The sequence below is a fragment of the Scyliorhinus torazame genome, chromosome 19 (genome assembly GCF_047496885.1).
Source record: "Scyliorhinus torazame isolate Kashiwa2021f chromosome 19, sScyTor2.1, whole genome shotgun sequence".
Lineage (NCBI taxonomy): Eukaryota > Metazoa > Chordata > Chondrichthyes > Carcharhiniformes > Scyliorhinidae > Scyliorhinus > Scyliorhinus torazame.
The window spans coordinates 124,602,750-124,620,573 of record NC_092725.1 but is presented as its reverse complement, the minus strand read 5'-3'; the positions used below and the strand labels follow the sequence as shown (position 1 = coordinate 124,620,573).

The window sequence follows — 17,824 nt, the reverse complement described above, 5'->3', positions numbered from 1 at the left end:
TTTTAGTTTACAACGGTCCCTAAAGTAAATCTGACATTCCCAAGGCACAAATCATCCATAACAACACAGACAGCTTATTGGCACTTGATGTGAAATTTGTAACAATGGCAGAGATTATTTGTAGGAAAGTGAAATAAACTAAACAAGCCTACAAGGGTTTTATATATTTTTTAAATCTTCTAATTTTCTGCTTTTTCCCCCTCAAGCCTGAGATAGCTGGTTCTCCTCTTTTCCTTCCTCTGATCTTTGTTCTTTATTTTTCCATGTCAGTATTGATGGAGTTAGTAACTTCCATTGCGGCAGATACCTACATGTCCTCACTCCACATGCTGCAACGTAGAGCCACCCAGAAACCTTCATTCTAAATTCATCAATGTTTGGTCAAATTAACCTTTGTGATTACCTTTAATAAAATAAGTCATTTTCATCATTTGTACATGCCCAAACGAGTGAAGCCTTTCCTGCTTGATTAACACTCACATACTTGGCATGTTTGTTCCAAGAAGGACTGCTTCCTTGGTACCTTTATTTAGCCATGTGAGGCCAAACAACTGTCATAGGCACCAGAGATGGAAGCTATTGAGCTTTCTTTTTGATCGAAATTAATCAATCAAGTTCTGAAATTGCAGAATATTCAGCTAAGAACTAGGAGCAGGAATAGCTAGCGAGACAGCCCCTCAAGTCGACTCCAGCATTCTGTAAGATCGCGACTAATCTGATCCTGGCTTCAACTCAACTTTCCTGCCTGTGTCCAAAATCTTTTATGATTCAAGAATCTTGTACCTTAGCCTTCAATGACTCAGGCTCCACGGCTCTCTGGGGTAGAGAATTCCAAAGATCAACCACCCTTTCAGAGAAGGGCAGCACGGTAGCATTGTGGATAGCACAATTGCTTCACAGCTCCAGGGTCCCAGGTTCGATTCCGGCTTGGGTCACTATCTGTGCGGAGCCTGCACATCCTCCCTGTGTGTGCGTGGGTTTCCTCCGGGTGCTCCGGTTTCCTCCCACAGTCCAAAGATGTGCAGGTTAGGTGGATTGGCCGTGATAAATTTGCCCTTAGTGTCCAAAATTGCCCTTCGTGTTGGGTGGTGTTACTGGGTTATGGGGATAGGGTGGCGGTGTTGACCTTGGGTAGGGTGCTCTTTCCAAGAGCCGGTGCAGACTTGATGGGCCGAATGGCCTCCTTCTGCACTGTAAATTCTATGATAAGAAACCCTTCCTTATTTCCTGCTCTGATCAATGACCCCTTATTCTGAAACAATGTCTCCTAGTTTCCAGAGCGTCCCATGAGGGGGAACCTTCTCTTAGCATCAACCTGGTCAAGCCCCCTCAGAATCTTATATGCTTCAACAAGATCACCACCCATCCTTTTAAGCTCCAATGAGGGTAGGCCCAACCTGCTCAACCTTTCCTCACAAGACAATTCCTTTATCCCAGGAATCAAGCTAGTGAATCTTTTCTAACTGTCGCCAATGCAACTGTATTTCTCCTTAAATAAGGAGACTAAAAACAGTACACTAGTACTCAGGGCACAATATAACCATGAGAAAAAAATCTATATCCTGTTTTGGGCAACTTTAGCGGGGTGTTTCGCGGTGACTGTAGCACTGAGTAACATCTCACTATCTGACGTCACATTGCCTTCTGTTTGGCCTCAGGGAGTTTCTCTCCACACTTAGAGACATTTTCTGCTGGCGAGGTTCCTCGGCTGATTTAACTATGCTGGTCTAGATCATGCCAGCGAGAGCAAGGTACAGATTTCGACATCTCGCGGGACGCCATTAAATCTGGTGAGACTTTCCGAGTGTCGGGAATCTCAAGAGAGGCCTCGTGACACCAAGTCGGATGTGATGAAGCCGTTAAATCGCATCCTAGGTGTGGTTTCACCAATGCCTGCACAATTGCAGAAAGACTTTCCTACTTTTTATACTTCATTTTCCTTGTAATAAAATTTTATATGTTCGTCTTCTTAATTACTGTCTGTCCCAGCATGGTAATTTATTCTGTTCCTTGATCAAGGACACCCAGATTCCTCTGTACTGCAGCATTCTGTAGTCTCTAACCGTACATTTTTCCACATTATACTCCATCTAGCAGACTTTTTCCCCACTCGCTTAACGCATTTACATCCCTTTACAGGCTCATTATGTTCTCCTTACAACTTGCTTTCGCACCTATCTCGACACTGTCAACAAATGTGCCTCTGTCCCTTCATCCAAGTCATTTGTGTAGATTATAAATTGTTGAGACCCATGCACTGATTCCCGTGGCACCCCATTAGTTACAGTTTATCGATTGGAAATCGTGGGCAGCACGGTAGCATTGTGGATAGCACAATTGCTTCACAGCTCCAGGGTCGCAGGTTCGATTCCGGCTTGGGTCACTGTCTGTGCGGAGTCTGCACGTCCTCCCCGTGTGTGCGTGGGTTTCCTCCGGGTGCTCCGGTTTCCTCCCACGGTCCAAAGATGTGCAGGTTAGGTGGATTGGCCGTGATAAATTGCCCTTAGTGTCCAAAATTGCCCTTAGTGTTGGGTGGTGTTACTGGGTTATGGGGATAGGGTGGCGGTGTTGACCTTGGGTAGGGTGCTCTTTCCAAGAGCCGGTGCAGACTTGATGGGCCGAATGGCCTCCTTCTGCACTGTAAATTCTATGATAAGAAACCCTTCCTTATTTCCTGCTCTGATCAATGACCCCTTATTCTGAAACAATGTCTCCTAGTTTCCAGAGCGTCCCATGAGGGGGAACCTTCTCTTAGCATCAACCTGGTCAAGCCCCCTCAGAATCTTATATGCTTCAACAAGATCACCACCCATCCTTTTAAGCTCCAATGAGGGTAGGCCCAACCTGCTCAACCTTTCCTCACAAGACAATTCCTTTATCCCAGGAATCAAGCTAGTGAATCTTTTCTAACTGTCGCCAATGCAACTGTATTTCTCCTTAAATAAGGAGACTAAAAACAGTACACTAGTACTCAGGGCACAATATAACCATGAGAAAAAAATCTATATCCTGTTTTGGGCAACTTTAGCGGGGTGTTTCGCGGTGACTGTAGCACTGAGTAACATCTCACTATCTGACGTCACATTGCCTTCTGTTTGGCCTCAGGGAGTTTCTCTCCACACTTAGAGACATTTTCTGCTGGCGAGGTTCCTCGGCTGATTTAACTATGCTGGTCTAGATCATGCCAGCGAGAGCAAGGTACAGATTTCGACATCTCGCGGGACGCCATTAAATCTGGTGAGACTTTCCGAGTGTCGGGAATCTCAAGAGAGGCCTCGTGACACCAAGTCGGATGTGATGAAGCCGTTAAATCGCATCCTAGGTGTGGTTTCACCAATGCCTGCACAATTGCAGAAAGACTTTCCTACTTTTTATACTTCATTTTCCTTGTAATAAAATTTTATATGTTCGTCTTCTTAATTACTGTCTGTCCCAGCATGGTAATTTATTCTGTTCCTTGATCAAGGACACCCAGATTCCTCTGTACTGCAGCATTCTGTAGTCTCTAACCGTACATTTTTCCACATTATACTCCATCTAGCAGACTTTTTCCCCACTCGCTTAACGCATTTACATCCCTTTACAGGCTCATTATGTTCTCCTTACAACTTGCTTTCGCACCTATCTCGACACTGTCAACAAATGTGCCTCTGTCCCTTCATCCAAGTCATTTGTGTAGATTATAAATTGTTGAGACCCATGCACTGATTCCCGTGGCACCCCATTAGTTACAGTTTATCGATTGGAAATCGTGGGCAGCACGGTAGCATTGTGGATAGCACAATTGCTTCACAGCTCCAGGGTCGCAGGTTCGATTCCGGCTTGGGTCACTGTCTGTGCGGAGTCTGCACGTCCTCCCCGTGTGTGCGTGGGTTTCCTCCGGGTGCTCCGGTTTCCTCCCACGGTCCAAAGATGTGCAGGTTAGGTGGATTGGCCGTGATAAATTGCCCTTAGTGTCCAAAATTGCCCTTAGTGTTGGGTGGGATTGCTGGGTTGTGGGGATAGAGTGGAGGTGTTGACCTTGGGTAGGGTGCTCTCTCCAGGAGCCGGTGCGGACTCGATGGGCCGAATGGCCTCCTTCTGCACTGTAAATTCTATGATAATCTATGATGAAAATGATCAGTTTATCCCAACTCTGTATTCTGCTTGTTAGCCAATTTTCCATTCATGCAAATATATCAATCCTGCATAATGAACCCTTATCTTGTGCTGTATCTTTTCATGAGGCACCTGGTAGAATGCCTTTTGGAAATCCAAATATATTACATCTACTGGTTCCCCTTTATCCACCCTATTTGTTACATCCTCCAAGAACCCTAATTCAATTGTCAAACATTATTTCCCTTCCATAAAAACAGATATATTCTGCTTGATTGTGCTATGATTTTAGAAATGTCCTGCTATTACTTCCTTAATAATTGAGTCAAAATGTTTCCAATGACACTCTATAAATTAATCCTCAAGCCTACCTTTGATTTGTTCAATCTATGTGATTAAAGATTAATTAGCACCCACAATTATTGCAATGCCTTTCTTACAACGCCTACTATTTTCACGATTTAAACTCTGTCCTACCGTGTAGCTACTCCTATACAAGGGGCAGAATTCTCTGACCCGCCGCATCAGATTTCTGGTTCAACATGCTGGAGGGATGCTCCATTTTGCCCGCTGGTCAATAGGGTTTCCCATTATGGGGCAGCCCCACGCCGTCGAGAGACCCCCGGGCTGCCGGCAAAACGGAGCATCCGAACGGCGGAGATTCCAGCCCAAGGCCAATTGTTATGGGCCAAGGCTTAGAAACTTCAAAGTGTATTATGAAGTTCACCTGACCTATAACTTTTATGTTGAATTTGGCTAGGATGAGCACAAAAGCTTTCACTGCAGGTGTGATCCATCAGACTTCCTGGACACTTTAATCAAAACAAGGTTTATTCTAAGAAAGTTATCATATATATATAAACACAGCAAGAATTGTTGTCAATTACAAACATAAAGACACCACACAGCTACAGTAACACTTAATGAATTCCCCCTCAGCTGTTCCAATTCAATAACAAAATCCAATTAAACCAAAACCCCTTTTGGTGGGTGAGCAGGTCATCCATTGTGGGGGGGGGAGGGGGGGGGGGGCTCAGATGGACTTTGGGGGCAACTCCCGAAAAGAGTTAACCTCTTTGTCCACCATGAACTTCACCACGCGAGGTCCACAATACCAGTAGTGATTCTCACTCGCGTGATTCCCGTCCCAGAGGACCGGAGAATCTCATGGAGCCTACTAAGTGGATGCAAATGGGTCATTAAGATCCATGCTTAATACCTATGCCATGCTTAATGCCTAAGCATTAAAGACTAAAAGCTGCCCCATGAAGTTAAAATACAGACCTCGCCACTGATAGCAGGCATGATTATTACACCGCGGATTAAAATCCTCAATAGTAAAAATAACATCAAAGTCTAATCAATATACCTCTGAAAACAACAAATTTCCAGACAAAAAGAACATTTTTCAAACTTGGACTGTTTACAGTGCTTCACAGATTTTACAGCTGCCTAGTGAAGGGGTACTTTAAATTTGGTCAGAAAATACTTTTGCAATCTGTAAGATTGCATGCTATATTAGTCACGCATTCTTGCATGTTTATTATGCCCTGAGAGCAAGGCTATTCTGGAAGTAAAGAAACAAAAGAGGTTAGAAATGTAACAAGTTTGGACAGCAACTAAATAGTGAAAAATCTGGAGTTTAAAAACAAAGGATGGAAAACACATATTTTCGACATTTTAGCAACCAATTTGGTTGATTCAAGGGTGCAACTTGCCATTGTAAAGATGCACACGGACTGGGTTTCTCACAGTTTCTCAGAAAGGCACGTTCAGCGACCATAAGAAGATTCAACATTCAGAGAGGAATTTAATTCTCCGGCTTATGTTACTGATGGTGGCCTACGGCATTCACGGTCATATTTTCCATGTCATGGTTGTAGAAAATGAAAGGAATATTGGCCCAAAATTTGAAAGAATGGAACAGGGCTTTGAAAGAAAGTTGCAGGATTGTTGACTCAATAAGGTCCAATCTGTTTTGTTTTTCAGTTTCTTGCCTCGTGAACACTTCTACTTAATCGATGGGTGGATCTCATTTCTGGGAAATGGGAAATGAAGCACTATTCCATTTTGGATATGTCATGGCAAAGGCGAGTGCAGGTTGAAAGCAATGTGGTACTATGATAATCCTGAACTTATTCAGCGATTTTCCTTATGTCAAATCAAGAGTGCAGTAAAATGCTGCCAGCGCGAGTTTAGTGATAGTAATGAGACAACATACATAGGGACAGAGGTAGGCCATTCAGCCCCTCAACCATGTTCACATCATTTAAAAAAAATTTGTTCATAGGATACGTGCATTGCTGGCTAAGCCAGCCTTCATTGCCTATCCCTAATTGTCTTTCAGAATGTGGTGGTGATCCACTTGCTTGAACCGCTGCAGTCCATGTGGTGTAGGTACACCCACAGTGGCGATAGGAAATAAATTGACCCAGTAACAGTGAAGGAACGGTGATATAGTTCCAAGTCAGGGTGGTGTGTGATTCGGGGGGAGGACTCGCAGGTGGTGGTGTTCCCATGCATCTGCTGACCTTGCCCTTCTAGGTGACAAATGAAATGAAATGAAAATCGCTTATCGTCACAAGTAGGCTTCAATGAAGTTACTGTGAAAAGCCCCTAGTCGCCACATTCCGGCACCTGTTCGAGGAGGCTGGTACGGGAATTGAACCGTGCTGTTGGCCTGAATCTCAAAGCCAGAGATTTAGCCCTGTGCTAAACCAGCCCCAAATGTTGTGGGTTTGGATGACAGGCTGATCTCTACCCTTTAATAACCTTCTCTAATAAAAATCTGTCCGCTTCAAACCTGAAAATGTGAATGGACCCAGCATTCAGAGCTTCTAGAAAGAGAGAATTACACATTCCAGTGCCTTTTGTGTGAAAATGTGCTTCCTGATTTCAGTCCTGAATTCCTTAGCATTAATTTGAAGATTATGCTCTTTCTTCTGGATTCTTCCAACAAGGGAAATACTTTCTGTGCATCTACTCTATCAAATACTTCTTCAAATATTTCAAACTCATCAACAAAGTATTTCCAATTCAAAGGAAGACAAACTAACTTCATTCAACCTGTCCTCATAATATAATCTCTTATCCCTGTTATCATTTGAGTAAATCTTCATTCTAACTCCTCTAAGCCTGATTTATTTTTTCTGAGAGTTGTTGCCCAACAGCTTGGCAGGCACCTAGGTTTTCCGCATACCATCCTGCCCAACAGCCTGTGACCGACTCCTCATCAACTGCAGAAGATCGTGTCGCCGAGAGGCAGCCCCCACATAGTCCCCGCATGCTCTCCTCTAGGTTCCTCAGGCAAAGGGGGGGAAACGTCTACACCAAGGAAAATACACCCCCATTTAACCAAGCAAGCCTGGGTGGAGATCACAGAGGACGTCAGTAGCTGTGGGGTCTCCTTGCTGCAGTGCCACAGGTGATTCTCTCTCCGATGAGTACCACAGTACCACACTGCAGTTTCTTCAGGGATTTGCAACTGGATAAAGGTGTGGCTGTGGCAGCCGGGAAGGGGGAGCCTAGTATTCCACTGACAAAGGGTTCAGGCTGCAGGGTTGCCTCTAAAAGGGACAACTGCAGCTCTATGAAAGAGAGTGACCTGGCATTGGTGACGATTACAATGTTGCTCCAGAGTGGTCACAAAAGTTGCACTTAGGCCTGTTGTGCCTGTTCTTGAATATCATCTTCAATATTTCCAGAGGAGAAGAGGGTCCACAATGCAAAGAAAAGGCCCAAATTGACAGCACAGTCCCAATTCTTGCAATCTTACTGCCCATGGAGGGGGGCTGGCAGGTATTAGGATACCGGACTAGACCCCAACATTTGTTAGGATACCGTCCAGAACCCCAAACAATTACAATTCTTTTACACTGTGAGGAAAGGATACTTCACTCCAGGAGTGATGACTCTGACCAAACGTTAATTTAAACAGAGAATAACTGCATTACTATCAAAAAAATAGCTTTACATTTAACAGTTAAACAGTTCTTAAATAAAACTAAAAAACTTGAACTCACTATCTACCCCTGTCGCTAATTCCAATTAAGCAACCCCAATACAGTTTGAGTGCCACTTCTAAATAAAGTTAACAAAACAGGTTACTTGCAGAGCTTTGGAGAGAGTTCCTTTCAAGAACAGATCCAATACACTTGTGCTCAAACTAACATCATTTGGCCAAACTATTGTTTAACTTAAAATCTTACAATAGACTGCACAGCTTCAGACCCAACTCTCCCCTTTAATTACATCATCTGTATCCCACTGAGTTCCATGACCTGTTTAGCTCAGACTAAATACAATCCCACATAAGTGATCAGAACAATTCCATTAGCCCTTTATATGTAACCAAGTGATTGGAATGAATGATTGCCTCACCTTTTATGACTCATTAATTACAGTTTTAATATACACACTGCCACTATATATTTTAATCCAGGGATTTTAATAACATTACTGCAACAGAATATAGAATTTAATATATAACGCTTTCTCATTCATAACACAGGGCAACATGGTGGCTGCTTCAAGTTGAATGGTGAGACTGGAGTTCGTTCGCAAATGGGTGAGTCACCTCATGCGTAGGTATGAGAAAGTCTTATGCAAGTTTCTGAACAATATTGTGTTGTGTTCTCTCCAAAGGTCACCCATGAGAACAGACTGCTCCAGTCTCAGGCGGACCTTCGTCCACACCTGACGAACAGAAGGGAACATCAGAAGGTGTAGCGTCACATTATTCCCCAACAACTTCCACCAGTACAGATATGTTCACCTCAGTGAGTCTGCTTTTGCGAGATGATTCAGGATCAGTGCACATGGTTAGTTGTCAAAGGATGTGATAGCTCAGGGCAGTGACACCTGGAGGACTCTGGGAGGCTCGGCCGATGCTGAGCCCCGGGTCTTTGGAATCATCCATAAGGCAACAGATGATGGAAATTCAGCATAAGGTGTGTGAAGATCTGATGGCCCTTCCAAAGGATTTGCCATGGTGATAGCAGTGGAGGACTCAATCCTGGCCATGGTTGATCTTTTGTCTGCATGCATGACATTTTCTATTGAGAGCTTAGCGACTCACATGAAAAGCCAGATTTGGTCAGTACATACTGGAAATATAAATATAAATATAAATGTCTCACCCATGAGCTGAATGCAGTAAGGTAAAGGTAAAGTCGCCATAGTCCCCGATGACCATAGACTGCTTTCCTCTTTGAGGGGGGGAGAGCAGGTGGTTTAACCTGAGGATCACCACACCTCAGGTGAGGGACAAAGTTGAGAAATGGGTCCTTCATGAATAACCTTCATGAATGCAATATGGCAAGGTGAGAGGAGCATGAGGCGCCTGTAGACTCCATGAGGCCCTCATCCATCTCAGGTCAGCAAGGAGAAGCAAGTGTGTCTTGTGAAGGAGAAGGGGTGTCTGCCATTTGTGTCTCGGTACTCCTCTCACAGCGCTCCCTGTGGATACGGTGGATTCCTCGGCCCTCTGCCAGTAAAACCAGCACCTCCTCTTGCCATGATGACAGGGAAGGATTCTGCACCCTCGCAAGAGCCCCTCAACATATTGGGGCCAGCATCTGGCAGCCAGAGGACAGCCGCCAGGGTCATCCCAGGCCACAGGACAGCATGTCAACTGGAAGAAAATGTCCAGGCCTTTGTTGGGGTGTATTAAAGTCATTAATGCAAATTTATGTCAATTGATATTCTTCATTGCAGATTGATAACTTTCATTAGGTTATATTTTTAAGAATTTTGATTCTGCTTTTTAACGCAAGTTGATTTGTGACAATGTAATGTGCTTCATCATTACAAACAGTAGGAATAGGAGTAGACCACAATTAAATTCTTTTTTTTAAAATAAATATTTTATTGAAAATTTTTGGTCAACCAACACAGTACATTGTGCATCCTTTACACAATATTATAACAACACAAATAACAATGACCTATTTTATAAACAAAAAAATGAATAAATAATAAATAACAAAAATGAAAACTAACCCTAATTGGCAACTGCCTTATCACAAGTAACACTCTCCAAAAATATAATTTAACAGTCCAATATATAATTATCTGTCGCAACGACCTATACATATTATACAGTATATATTAACAACCCTGAGAGTCCTTCTGGTTCCTCCTCCACCCCCCCCCCCTTCCCCCGATCCTGGGCTGCTGCTGCTGCCTTCTTTTTTCCATTCCATCTATCTTTCTGCGAGGTATTCAACGAACGGTTGCCACCGCCTGGTGAACCCTTGAGCCGACCCCCTTATAACAAACTTAATCCGCTCTAGCTTTATAAACCCTGCCATGTCATTTATCCAGGTCTCCACCCCCAGGGGCTTGGCTTCTTTCCACATTAACAATATCCTGCGCCTGGCTACTAGGGACGCAAAGGCCAAAACAACGGCCTCTCTCGCCTCCTGCACTCCCGGCTCTTGTCCAAATATAGCCAACCCCCAGCTTGGTTCGACCCGGACCCCCACTACTTTTGAAAGCACCTTTGTCACCCCCATCCAAAACCCCTGTAGTGCCGGGCATGACCAAAACATATGGGTATGATTCGCTGGGCTTCTCGAGCACCTCGCACACCTATCCTCCACCCCAAAAAATTTACTGAGCCGTGCTCCAGTCATATGCGCCCTGTGTAATACCTTAAACTGAATCAGGCTTAGCCTGGCACACGAGGACGACGAGTTTACCCTGCTTAGGGCATCTGCCCACAGCCCCTCCTCGATCTCCTCCCCCAGCTCTCCTTCCCATTTCCCTTTTAGTTCATCTACCATAGTCTCCCCTTCGTCCCTCATTTCCCTATATATATCTGACACCTTACCATCCCCCACCCATGTCTTTGAGATCACTCTGTCCTGCACCTCTTGTGTCGGGAGCTGCGGGAATTCCCTCACCTGTTGCCTCGCAAAAGCCCTCAGTTGCATATACCTGAATGCATTCCCTTGGGGCAACCCATATTTCTCGGTCAGCGCTCCCAGACTCGCGAACTTCCCATCCACAAACAGATCTTTCAGTTGTGTTATTCCTGCTCTTTGCCACATTCCATATCCCCCATCTATTCCCCCCGGGGCAAACCTATGGTTGTTTCTTATCGGGGACCCCCCCAAGGCTCCAGTCTTTCCCCTATGCCGTCTCCACTGTCCCCAAATCTTCAGTGTAGCCACCACCACCGGGCTTGTGGTGTAGTTCCTCGGTGAGAACGGCAATGGGGCTGTCACCATAGCCTGTAGGCTAGTCCCCCTACAGGACGCCCTCTCTAATCTCTTCCACGCCGCTCCCTCCTCCTCTCCCATCCACTTACTCACCATTGAAATATTAGCGGCCCAATAATACTCACTTAGGCTCGGTAGTGCCAGCCCCCCCCTATCCCTGCTACGCTGTAAGAATCCCTTCCTCACTCTCGGGGTCTTCCCGGCCCACACAAAACCCATGATGCTCTTTTCAATCCTTTAAAAAAAAGCCTTCGTGATCACCACCGGGAGGCACTGAAACACAAAGAGGAATCTCGGGAGGACCACCATCTTAACCGCCTGCACCCTCCCTGCCAGTGACAGGGATACCATATCCCATCTCTTGAAATCCTCCTCCATTTGTTCCACCAACCGCATTAAATTTAACCGATGCAATGTGCCCCAATTCTTGGCTATCTGGATCCCCAGGTAACGAAAGTCCCTTGTTACCTTCCTCAACGGTAGGTCCTCTATTTCTCTACTCTGCTCCCCTGGATGCACCACAAACAACTCACTTTTCCCCATGTTCAATTTATACCCTGAAAAATCCCCAAACTCCCCAAGTATCCGCATTATTTCTGGCATCCCCTCCGCCGGGTCTGCCACGTATAGCAGCAAATCGTCCGCATACAAAGATACCCGGTGTTCTTCTCCTCCTCTAAGTACTCCCCTCCACTTCTTGGAACCCCTCAATGCTATCGCCAGGGGCTCAATCGCCAGTGCAAACAATAATGGGGACAGAGGGCATCCCTGCCTTGTCCCTCTATAGAGCCAAAAATATGCAGATCCCCGTCCATTCGTGACCACGCTCGCCATCGGGGCCCTATACAACAGCTGCATCCATCTAACATACCCCTCTCCAAAACCAAATCTCCTCAACACCTCCCACAAATAATCCCACTCCACTCTATCAAATGCTTTCTCGGCAACCATCGACACAATCTCCGTATATTCGTGTTCAGCTGTCTCCCCTTCACAAACCCAGTTTGGTCTTCGTGGACCACCCCCGGGACACATTCCTCTATTCTCATTGCCATTACCTTGGCCAGGATCTTGGCATCTACATTTAGGAGGGAAATAGGTCTTTAGGACCCGCATTGTAGCGGGTCCTTTTCCTTCTTTAAGAGAAGCGATATCGTTGCTTCAGACATAGTCGGGGGCAGTTGTCCCCTTTCCTTTGCCTCATTAAAGGTCCTCGTCAATACCGGGGCGAGCAAGTCCACATATTTTCTGTAGCATTCGACTGGGAATTCATCCGGTCCCGGGGCCTTTCCCGCCTGCATGCTCCTAATTCCTTTCACCACTTCTTCTACCTCGATCTGTGCTCCCAGTCCCACCCTTTCCTGCTCTTCCACCTTGGGAAATTCCAGCCGATCCAAGAAGCCCATCATTCTCTCCCTCCCATCCGGGGGTTGAGCTTCATATAATTTTTTATAAAATGTCTTGAACACTCCATTCACTCTCTCTGCTCCCCGCTCCATCTCTCCTTCCTCATCCCTCACTCCCCCTATTTCCCTCGCTGCTCCCCTTTTCTTCAATTGGTGTGCCAGCAACCTGCTCGCCTTCTCCCCATATTCGTACTGTACACCCTGTGCCTTCCTCCATTGTGCCTCTGCAGTGCCCGTAGTCAACAAGTCAAATTCTACATGTAGCCTTTGCCTTTCCCTGTACAGTCCCTCCTCCGGTGCTTCCGCATATTGTCTGTCCACCCTCAAAAGTTCTTGCAGCAACCGCTCCCGTTCCTTACTCTCCTGCTTCCCTTTATGTGCCCTTATTTATATCAGCTCCCCTCTAACCACCGCCTTCAACGCCTCCCAGACCACTCCCACCTGGACCTCCCCATTATCATTGAGTTCCAAGTACTTTTCAATGCACCCCCTCACCCTTAGACACACCCCCTCATCTGCCATTAGTCCCATGTCCATTCTCCAGGGTGGGCGCCCTCCTGTTTCCTCCCCTATCTCCAAGTCTACCCAGTGTGGAGCGTGATCCGAAATGGCTATAGCCGTATACTCCGTTCCCCTCACCTTCGGGATCAACGCCCTTCCCAGCACAAAAAAGTCTATTCGCGAGTAGACTTTATGGACATAGGAGAAAAACGAGAACTCCTTACTCCTAGGTCTGCTAAATCTCCACGGGTCTACACCTCCCATCTGCTCCATAAAATCTTTAAGTACCTTGGCTGCTGCCGGCCTCCTTCCAGTCCTGGACTTCGACCTATCCAGCCCTGGTTCCAACACCGTATTAAAATCTCCCCCCATTATCAGCTTTCCCATCTCTAGGTCCGGAATGCGTCTTCGCATCCGCCTCATAAAATTGGCATCCTCCCAGTTCGGGGCATATACATTTACCAAAACCACCGTCTCCCCCTGTAGTTTGCCACTCACCATCACGTATCTGCCCCCGTTATCCGCCACTATAGTCTTTGCCTCGAACATTACCCGCTTCCCCACTAATATAGCCACCCCCCTGTTTTTCGCATCTAGCCCCGAATGGAACACCTGCCCCACCCATCCTTTGCGTAGCCTAACCTGGTCTATCAGTTTCAGGTGCGTTTCCTGTAACATAACCACATCTGCCTTTAGTTTCTTAAGGTGTGCGAGTACCCGTGCCCTCTTTATCGGCCCGTTCAGCCCTCTCACGTTCCACGTGATCAGCCGGGTTGGGGGGCTTCCTACCCCCCCCCCCCCTTGTCGATTAGCCATCCCCTTTTTCCAGCTCTTCACCCGGTTCCCACGCAGCTGTATCTCCCCCAGGCGGTGCCCCCCCCGCCCATCCCCTCCCATACCAGCTCCCCCCTCTCCCCAGCAGCAGCAACCCAGTAATTCCCCCCTCCCACCCCCCCCCCCCCGCTAGATCCCCCGCTAGCGTAATTACTCCCCCCATGTTGCTCCCAGAAGTCAGCAAACTCTGGCCGACCTCGGCTTCCCCCCGTGACCTCGGCTCGCACCGTGCGACGCCCCCTCCTTCCTGCTTCTCTATTCCCGCCATGATTATCATAGCACGGGAACCAAGCCCGCACTTCTCCCTTGGCCCCGCCCCCAATGGCCAACGCCCCATCTCCTCCACCTCCCCTCCTCCCCCATCACCACCTGTGGAAGAGAGAAAAGTTACCACATCGCAGGATTAGTACATAAAACTCCTCTTTCCCCCCTTTTTAACCCCCCTCTTCGCCCCCCACATTCGCCCCACCACTTTGTTCAAACGTTCTTTTTAATAACCCGCTCATTCCAGTTTTTCTTCCGCAATAAAAGTCCACGCTTCATCTGCCGTCTCAAAGTAGTGGTGCCTCCCTCGCTATGTGACCCACAGTCTTGCCGGTTGCAGCATTCCAAATTTAATCTTCTTTTTATGAAGCACCGCCTTGGCCCGATTAAAGCTCGCCCTCCTTCTCGCCACCTCCGCACTCCAGTCTTGATAAACGCGGATCACCGCGTTCTCCCATTTACTGCTCCGAGTTTTCTTTGCCCATCTAAGGACCATTTCTCTATCCTTAAAACGGAGGAATCTCACCACTATGGCTCTGGGAATTTCTCCTGCTCTCGGTCCTCGCGCCATCACTCGGTATGCTCCCTCCACCTCCAACGGACCCGCCGGGGCCTCCGCTCCCATTAATGAGTGCAGCATCGTGCTCACATATGCCCCGACGTCCGCTCCCTCCGCACCTTCAGGAAGACCAAGAATCCTCAGGTTGTTCCTCCTTGCGTTGTTCTCCAGTGCCTCCAACCTTTCCACACATCGTTTCTGATGTGCCTCATACGTCTCCGTCTTCACCACCAGGCCCTGTATGTCGTCCTCATTCTCGGCTGCCTTTGCCTTCATGACCCGAAGCTCCCGCTCCTTGGTCTTTTGTTCCTCCTTTAGCCCTTCGATTGCCTGTAGTATCGGGGCCAACAGCTCTTTCTTCATTTCCTTTTTGAGCTCTTCCACACAGCATTTCAAGAACTCTTGTTGTTCAGGGCCCCATGTTAAACTGCCACCTTCCGACGCCATCTTGGTTTTTGCTTGCCTTCCTTGCCGCTGTTCTAAAGGATCCACTGCAATCCAGCCACTTTCTCCTCCTTTTTTCATCCGTATCCAGGGGGGATTCCCTTCTGGTTTACCGCACAGTGTTTTTAGCCGTCAAAATTGCCGTTGGGGCTCCTATCAAGAGCCCAAAAGTCCGTTTCACCGGGAGCTGCCGAAACGTGCGACTCAGCTGGGCATCGCCACACCCGGAAGTCCACAATTAAATTCTTGAGGATTACACCATTTGGGCAATGGGGATGTGAGGAAGAACTTTTTTACACAGCTCGTGATAATGAATGAAATGAAATGAATGAAAATCGCTTATTGTCACGAGCAGGCTTCAATGAAGTTACTGTGAAAAGCCCCTAGTCGCCACATTCTGGCGCCTGTTCGGGGAGGCTGGTACGGGAATTAAACCGTGCTGCTGGCCTGCCTTGATCTGCTTTAAAAGCCAGTGATTTAGCCCAGTGGCAAGGATGGTGAAAGCATAGATAATCAATGATTTCAAAAGGAAATTGTATGGTTACTCAAAGGGAATAAACTTGTAGGGCGATGGAGATAGAGTGGGGTTATGGGTCAGACTAGATTGCTCCACGAAGAGCTGGTGTGGACTCGATGGGCTGAATGGCCTTCTTCTGTACATATATGGCTCAGGACCCAGCAGGATCTCATCATTGGCAGACCTATAGTCTGCTCAATGGTGATTCGGGTCACTGTATCTGGTGCTGTATCATTCCACTGCCTCCACCCTAGGACTCCTTAGTCATGTCAGCTTCTATCTTTCAGTGGCTATCCATTGTCAGCAAGAACCTATCCTTGAAGGTGTATAAGAGATGCAAGGATGAAAAGCTTGGGTACCCTGGAGTGTTTGAGTATGTGTCTGAGCGGCTGTTCCCAGGGTGCCGTACTCTTCTAATGGTAGAGGTCACTGGTTTGGAAGGTGCTCTCAAAGAAGGATACGAGCATTTGTTTGATGATCTCCCAATCTGGAGGATGCAAATGAGTCTGCTTGTCTACCTAACAGTGGCTATTCAGCTCATCAAAGATCAACTGCCCTCCATTGTCAGTATTAACTACCATCTAGATGGAAAACTCTTTAACCTCAGTTGCCTCTGTGCCAAAACTGAACTGACGACCAAAGGCATACATAATCTGGTTTGTGGATGACTGCAGTGCCATTGCCCATGCTGCACCAGATTTGCAAGCCATTCTTGATCTCTTCAATTCTCGAGTATTGCCAAAGCAAAGCTCATATATCAGCCCACATCTGCTCAGCCAAATATTCCGCCTGCCGTATATCTTTAAGGAGAGACTCTGGAATATCTTGAGCACGTCCCAAACCCAACACTGCATGAGTTGCCTCAATTCAGCCTTGTACTAACTACGGCAGTGAGGTTATAACATCAAATACCTCTGCAAGTCAACAGAAGTCCAACTGGGAAGAGCAGTGATGTTATCACAGTTCTGTATAGCAGTGAAATCTGGCTTGTATATCTGCAACACATAGGATCACCAGATAAATCAAAAGTGACAGTGCCCCACAACACAATGAATGTAGGTACCTCAGTGTGAAGACAAAACTTCATCTCCGTAAGGATTCTGCAATGCTAACCACTGTGCTACCATGCCGACCACAAAATTATTTCAAGGGGGCACCTTGATTTGAACCAGGGACCTCTTAATCTACAGTCAAATGCTCTACCATTGAGCTATACCCCCAGATATAAAGATAGCATGAAGCTTTATGAATAGATTGTGACAACTTATCAGGTGGTCATGGATTTCAGGAAATATTGGTCACAAGTTGTGTATCAGTGGTGGCAGGTAGAATAGAATAAGTGCAAAGGTAGGGATGTTGTAAAAGGATACTTATATTAAACTGTGCTGTTTAAATGTTTTGATATTAAGTAATCATTTTGTCTCCTCTTTCAGGCAGAATGTGCACTGAAACCTGACCAGAAGCAGCATGTACATTTAAGTGCAGGGCATTAACCAAGGTCCAATAAACTCCAGGTGCAGGTTTGTTCCTTAACAGGGACTTGCACCTGGAACCGAGGTAGCAATACAAATATTGATCCAGGCCTGGGCATACAAGAGAGGAAATTCAGGCCCACCAGAGCAGTAAAATAAATGTCCCGATGTGTTTTGCAAGAGTGCGAGCCAACAAAATATGACATCAAACTACATAAAGAGATGTTAGGACAAGTAGCCAAAAGAGGTAGGTTTGATGGGGTGGCTTTAGGAAGGTGAGAGGCAGGTTGAGTGGCTGAGAGGTTTAGGGAGGAAAATCCAGAGCTTTGGCAACTGAAGGCACAGCTGCCAATGCTGGAGTGATGAAAATCAGGGATAAGCAACAAGCCGGAATTGGAGGAGATTGAGATGTGGGAGGATTATAGGGTTAATGGAGATGAAAGAGCCAGCATGGCGTGAGGTTATTGGAGGGTTTACCTGGATGAGAATTTAAAAATCGAAACGTT

The 17,824-nt window shown here is 46.5% G+C and overlaps 1 non-coding gene across 1 annotated transcript; it reads right to left on the bottom strand.

The window, feature by feature from the left end:
* Positions 1-16,994: 16,994 nt before the first annotated feature.
* trnay-gua (transfer RNA tyrosine (anticodon GUA)) lies at positions 16,995-17,066 on the bottom strand. The gene has a single exon. It is a non-coding gene; the product is annotated as a tRNA-Tyr (tRNA).
* Positions 17,067-17,824: the final 758 nt, after the last annotated feature.